The 7082-nt window shown below is 43.0% G+C and overlaps 1 non-coding gene across 1 annotated transcript; it reads left to right on the top strand.

Moving 5' to 3' along the window:
- The first annotated feature begins 2724 nt into the window (after positions 1 to 2724).
- Positions 2725 to 2796, top strand: trnah-gug (transfer RNA histidin (anticodon GUG)). The gene has a single exon. It is a non-coding gene; the product is annotated as a tRNA-His (tRNA).
- The last annotated feature ends 4286 nt before the right edge of the window (positions 2797 to 7082 follow it).

Below are 7082 nucleotides of genomic sequence, written 5' to 3'. Positions count from 1 at the left end.
AGGAAAGCAGAAAGCTTACATTTGGGGGAGCCCTCAGAGTAAGCACCCCACACCAAGTGAGAACGATCCTAAACCAAAAAGCTGGGCGATGGTGGACTGACTCGCGGATTCTGAAATATGAGGCAATATTAATAGAAAAGGATGATCTAGTGTTGGTCACTGACAATTGTTTAAATCCAGCTGCCTTTCTTTGGAAAGGGGAAGGAGAATCTCCTCAGAATCCAGGGCACGACTGCCTTGACATTATAGAATACCAAACTAAGGCCCGCATGAACCTGAGAGATGTTCCGCTTCATGCAGGAGCCCCACATTTTATAAACGGATGATCCCGGGTGACTGAAGAGAAAAGACTTAATGGGTATGCAGTCGTCGATGGGACGGAATGTAGTGTGGTAGAGGCAGGAAGGTTGTCAAATGGGTGGTCAGCACAGACCTGCGAACTCTATGCATTGGAAAGAGCCTTAGGGCGTTAGAAAATAAAGAGAGAACAGTATACACTGACTCTAAATATGCACTTGGTGTTGGCACGTTCGGAAAGATATGGCAGGAATGAGGACTGATCAATAGCCGGGGGAAGGAATTGGCATATGAGGAGTTGATTAAACGGGTCTTGGAGTCCCTATTACTCCCCAGAGAAATAACGGGAGTGCATGTAAATGGTCATCAGAATAGAAATGAACCAGAAGTTAGGGGGAATAGGTTAGCTGATGAAGTGGCTCAGGAAGCAGCCCTGAGCCCATAAGAAGTGGTGATCCATTTCCTAATACCTCCTGTCCCAGGTCCTCGGGAAGCTCCTACATTTACTGAAAGAGAGGAAAAAGAATTGCAAGATTTAGGGGCTGTAAAAACAGCTGACGGGCATTGGAGGTTACCTGATGGAAGGTAAACGTTAAACAAAATGAAGATGCGAGAAATTATGGCTGTCCCACATCATGGCAGCCATTGGGGAGTACAAGCCATGTGTGATTTCGTTCTTAGAGAATATGGATGTAAAGGAATATATACGATTGCTAAACATATATGTGAGGGATGTATAATATGCAGAAAGGTAAATAAGAAAGGCCTGAGAAAACAGACCCCAGGAGGAAGAGACCCAGACAGAGACCCTTCCAGAGTATACAAGTAGATGATACTGAAATACCCAGAGTAGGAAGACTAAAATATATGCTGGTCGGAGTAGATCATCTATCTGGTTGGGTTGAGGTATACCCCCGAGCTACTGCCACTGTGAGTGGGGTGTCTAAAACAATATTGGAGAACATAATTCCCCGATATGGGCTAGGGAACAATATAGATTCCGACCAAGGAACTCATTTTACGTCTAAAGTGTTACAGGGGGTAACAAAAGGGTTGGGAATTTCCTGGGAGTTCCATACTCCATGGCACCCGCCATCATCAGGAAAGGTTGAGAGAATGAACCACACACTCAAATGACAGCTCTCTAAATTGATAATAGAAACCACACTCCCTTGGACCAAATGTTTACCTATAGCTCTCTTGTGAGTACAAACAGCCCCAAGGAAAGATTTGGGACGATCGCCCTATGAAATCTTATTTGGATTACCTTATCTTCGAAGGAAGGGAGAATAGCCAATTCCCGAACCTAAAGATTTTTTCTTAAAGAACTATATACTGGGCTTGTCCTCCTCTTTGTCTTTCCTCAGGGAACAGGGTTTATTGGCACAGACTCCACCCCTTGAATTCACCGTTCATCCCATCCGGCCGGGAGATTGGGTCTTAGTAAAATCATGGACAGAGACTAAATTGCAGCCAGACTGCGAAGGGACGTATCAGGCTCTTTTGACTACCGAAACGGCAATAAGGACGGTGGGGAAAGGCTGGACTCACTACACTCGGATCAAAGGGCCAGTGGACCCTCCAGTTGAGGAAGAAATCTGGACAGCCGAATCAACGCAAGATCCGCTGAAACTCAGACTAAAGCGAATTTGAGAAACTGATTATATAGTGGTGACGCAAGCGCCGGATTATTTCTGTAAGATTGTAAATTAGGTTTTTTTGGTGCTTCAGCACTTTCTTTAGACTGCTGGGGATGCTTAGAGTTATGATGCTAGCTCTATTACGATTGGTTTTTTGTCAAATATCATTTTCATTCGTGTTATTTATGGTCCCTGAGTCTGGTAATCCACAAGTAATAGACCTGATTCATGTAGTTTAGTAAATTGTGGGGATGGAGATAATCAGAGACAGTGCAGCTCAGAGATACATCTTAAATCATATGGGGATGGGCTTGGGGATGGTACTTGGTATAATGGTCTCGTCACAGTACACCAGGCCACCTTCTGACCAGCTCTGGATTGTCCCGATATAGAGTGTAACCCAATATACATAACGATCAAAAAAACCACATGACACGAAGCAATTCTTGGCGGGGGTGTGCGGGGTGAAATTAAATGAAACATTTGGGATAGAAACGATAACAAGCTGGAATGATTTCTCAGGCTGTTGTTTCTGAAGAGCGGAGAGCAGGGAAAATGGGCAGAACTACTGGATAATAAGGTACAACCTTTCACCCCTCCTGATGACCTTAAAGTAGTAAAAATTACAGAGGTAAAGGACTTGAAACAGACTATCGAAATAGAAACTGTGTACACGGATGCAAATGCCTGGGTTGAATGGGTAAAGTATCCTGTAAAAAGTCTGAACAAGAGCATCTCTTATGATACTTTACTTATTCCGTCTGTTTAGCGCGTTTGTGTGTGGTTTGCCGTGATCGTATAGTGGTTAGTACTCTGCGTTGTGGCCGCAGCAACCTCGGTTCGAATCCGAGTCACGGCAGTAATTCCTCTATGTGTCCCAGGATTTTGTGAAACAAAAAGGGATCAGTTGTTTTAAAGTTTTGATTTTCTCCAAGGTGATTTTTTTTTCCTTCAAGCTCTGCTCGCTCACATCTCTGTGTTTCATATGTCAGAATTCAAATCCACCCGTTCTCAGAGATTTCTTCCCTCCTAAGATCACTGACCGAACTTTCCATCCCATACCCCCCTTTCATGAATTTGGAGATGCCGGTGTTTGACGATGGAGTACAAAGTTAAAAATGACACAACACCAGGTTATGGTCTTACAGGTTTTATTGAAGCACTAGCTTTCTGAGCGCTGCTCTTTTCTCATGTGTTTGCGGAATCATTTCCTATTTCAGTAAGGCATTGCAGAATCTAATACAGACTCTCACATTGATACCGATTAGTCTGTGTGGCTGTGGTCACTGTTGCTGTCAGCGACGCCCTCATACTGTAACAGAATAGAAAAAAAAAGTTCATTCGGCCCTAGCCAGGTTACTGTGTGTAGTTCTGCAAATCAGACTACTGCATAGATGTGATCGCACTGGGAACGTTGCAGTTGAGATTCACTGGGATATTATCTGGGCTGAAGAGTTTCAGTTGTGAGGAGAGATTGGACAGACTGGGGTTGTTTGTCGCCGAGCAGAGGAGATTGGAGAAGACATGACTGAGATGTACAAAATATTGAGGGATATGGATAGGATAGACTGAAAGAAGCTTTTCTTATTGATGGAGAGATCGAACACTGGGGACAAGAGATTTCGGGAAAAGGCAGAAAAGTTTGAGTCGATTTGCAGAAAGGATCAGAGAGGCGGAAATCATTCTAACCTTAAAAAAAATTGAGATGTTAAATTGTGATGCCAAAACTTGTAAGATTATGGGCTAAACGATGGAATACGTGATTCAGGTCGTTAAGCAGTTGTGTTTGACAAGTGCGGCCACAACAGGCTGAAGGGCCTCCTTCGATGTTGTCCTCCTCCACAGTATCGTGGTTAGTGTCCCCGCCTGTCACAGGGCTCAATTCTCCGCTGGGAGCATCGTAAAGGTTTTAAACCTGTCGCTCTGTTCCCCAGTGAAGGTTATTAATGCCTGGCCTTCCATTCTCGATGGGACATGTCACAGGAAGGACAGTGCTGTCTGAATCAGCGTGGGGAAGGTCTGCAGCTCCTGGGGAGAGAGATTGTCAGTGACAGTGCAAACACGTAACTTCAGCCAACTGCACATTGTGTTTGTGTTGCAATGAAAACCATTATATAGAGTTGTTCCTGACTGATATGGTTATTTAAAGCAGGAATCTGAGGAAGAAAAGAGCAAACCCATTCAGACATGAGTGCAGAAACATTTCTAGCAGAGCTACTGAGGTTGTACAGCGCAGAACCGCGTTTGCATGCATTGAATTCAGGTTGATGGGCGCAGCTTGCTTTCACTCGGCTGAGTTACCATTGTATAAATGATACAGATAGTGTTCAATGAGCTGGTACATTTATTCAGTGGTTCGAACAGCTGTTAAGTCTGTCGGTTAGGTGGGTTGGCCTGTTAGGTTGCACTGATGTGTCCAGGGAGTGAATTCAGTAATTTAAGTGAATTAGCCATGGGGAACGCAGTGATAAGGTCAGCAGTCACACGATGCCAGGTTTTATTCCAGCAGGTTTATTTGAAATCACAAGCCAGAGGCCTGGAGGGATTGAGAAGGGAGCTAGGTCTGGTTGAGATGCTGTTCAGAGTCTCCCTACAGACCTGATTGTCTGAACTGCACTTTCTGCCTTGTAGGGAATCTGTGATTCTATCAGAGAGGACACTGCCAGCGTTTACTGGGCCGCTAAGACATTAGAGACGATGCTGACGGCGTTTAGTGGGAATGGAATTTTTTTTATTTGTGTTTTGGAAAATCTGACACTGAATCAAGGAAAACCGAATGGAAGTTTTCCAGAGTATTTGAGGTTTGGTGAGATTAAAATGTGGTAAATTCCCTCTTTCAAGTTCATATATTTCTGAACGTCAGGCTTTCAAAACCATGGATGTAGGACAAATAAATGATGGGAGAAGAATTTCTGTCACTCAGTAAATCCGTTTCCAAAATATTTGGAAAGGTACATTTAAAGACCCACAAGCAGTGAGTTTCACCAGGAGACAGACAGCCTGTGGCCAGGTAAAAGTGTAAAAGTGGGGTGTGGGGGGTAGAAGGTGAGAGGAAAAAATATCTAATTTGGACGACTTCAGATGCAAACAAATATCGGAAACGTCTGCAGCTGAGTAAGATTCAGCAAAAAAAAAACTCAGTCTTGAAAGATTTCTATTAATTTTCCACATGAAGCATTATAAATGGAACTGAGCAGATTTTGTCTATTGTCAAGGAAAGCTATTCCATAATGAATAGGAAGTGACCCGTCTCTTAGAGATCGATTTCCTGCTTTAATCCCATGGTTTAAAGGTGGGAGGACAATCGCCATGATGTTGGGTTCATTTGACACCCACTGAAATCTGCCAAAGTAACTGAGCATCAAAACTGGCATCTTGTTTTGTAGTTTAACCTTCTGTTTTTCTCATCAGTATTTTCTTTAAGCTGAAATAAATTCGGAGCAAAATTGAACGCAACATTTAACGTTCCAATCACATAAATCCAATTCACTTCCGATCATTGGAATGAACAGAGTGAAGTTGCAGCAAAATTAATAAAATGAAACGAACAACACAGCATTTCCGGGAATTTTACCCAGTTCAGGTTCACCCATATGAGAAAGACCATCGAGCTAAAACATCTCCTTCACTTCTGTCTCCGTATATACTTCTTCACGTGAGAGAGAAACTGTCTGAAGAAATTATGCGTCAAGACTAAATGTGTATGTGAATGTGACGGGAATTTCATGTTTTCTGGGTCATTCTGAGACAGTTCTGACTCTGAATAAATCAAGGACAAGGTATTCCTTCCAAGGACGAGGTGAATCACTTTGATTTTGCTGGTATTATTATTCTGCTGAAAGCAGAAACATAATGGTGTGGATTCGATTCCGTTCAGGGAATGTCTTATCCCCTCGGTGCACCATATGCGATCTTGACGGGGTCACATGTGAGCCCCTTTGCAATGGGCTGAAGTCTCCCAGGGGTTCAGGCGACGGGTTGCTCTTCCATTGTGCTTGTGTGAATTTGAATCCTTCTCTGGATGTTACTTCTTTGAAACACAGCTGTGAGGTTTCCTTTTGTGCCTCGCATCTTTAGGATACATTGGATGGAGTATCTTCCTCTTGCCCTTCATTGCACCGGAGATTTGTGATAAATCGATACCTCATCAAAGTCGAAGTAGAGCAATTTGGTTCTGTTGTAAGTTACATTGGGATAATGAAAAGGAGGGCAAACGTTTCTATTCTCCGTTCATTCCATCTTGACTTTCTATGAATTTACATCGAATGGAAGAGGAACAAATAAGGAGAGATCGGGTGCAATAGTTTATCCAGTGGGATTGTAAATTTTAATGTAATACTCCACACAAAGTTCTGATCAGTATTTTAAACAGTCAATTGAATTGGGACCGCAGGAAACTTTTCCAATGAAACGAATTTTTCATTCTTTCACAACCTTTTGCTGTGCGAATCATACCGCGATCCATCATCCAGCGTGATCACCAAATTGGCAATCATATTAGAGCTACCAATTTTCTTTAGCAATCACAACATCTGCACATACCCATCTGCGGTGTGCCATGTGCCATTTGTTGTATCCAGGCCACAGAACATTTCTTGTTCATGAACTTATGAGCTTAGTTCCTGATCGGTCTGTTCAGTTTGAGAAACCTTTTCTATCACTTCATCCCATCCCCCCAGAATTCTCAAGACATCAATAAAATAAGGCGTTAGACCAAATGACGTAGGACTGGAAGTCGACCATTCAGCCCATTGAGTCTGCTCCACCATTCAACGAACTCATGGCTGATCTGATAATCCTCAACTCCATTCTCCAGCATTGCCAAGACAAAGCTTCATCATCTTTCTGGTTAAATATCTGTCTGGCACAGTTTGAAAATACACAACAACTCAGCCTCAACAACAATTTCGGCAAGGAGTTCCACCGATTCATTGGATCCTGAGCAAAGAAATTACTCCTCATTTCTGGTTAAATAGGCAATATCTAATTCTGAGTTCATGTCCTCTGGTGCTCTCCTCATACCAGAGGGTGAATCACCTGCCCGTATCTACCCTGTCAACATCCCATGAATATTGAACGTTTATAAATGTTACTATGTGATTATCGAGGTCCCCTCCCTCTCCTTTGTTTCAAGGAGAATAATCC

Source organism: Chiloscyllium punctatum, unplaced genomic scaffold, assembly GCF_047496795.1.
Source record: "Chiloscyllium punctatum isolate Juve2018m unplaced genomic scaffold, sChiPun1.3 scaffold_210, whole genome shotgun sequence".
Lineage (NCBI taxonomy): Eukaryota > Metazoa > Chordata > Chondrichthyes > Orectolobiformes > Hemiscylliidae > Chiloscyllium > Chiloscyllium punctatum.
Note: the sequence above shows the minus strand (reverse complement) of the source record. Positions and strands in the feature narration are given on the sequence as shown.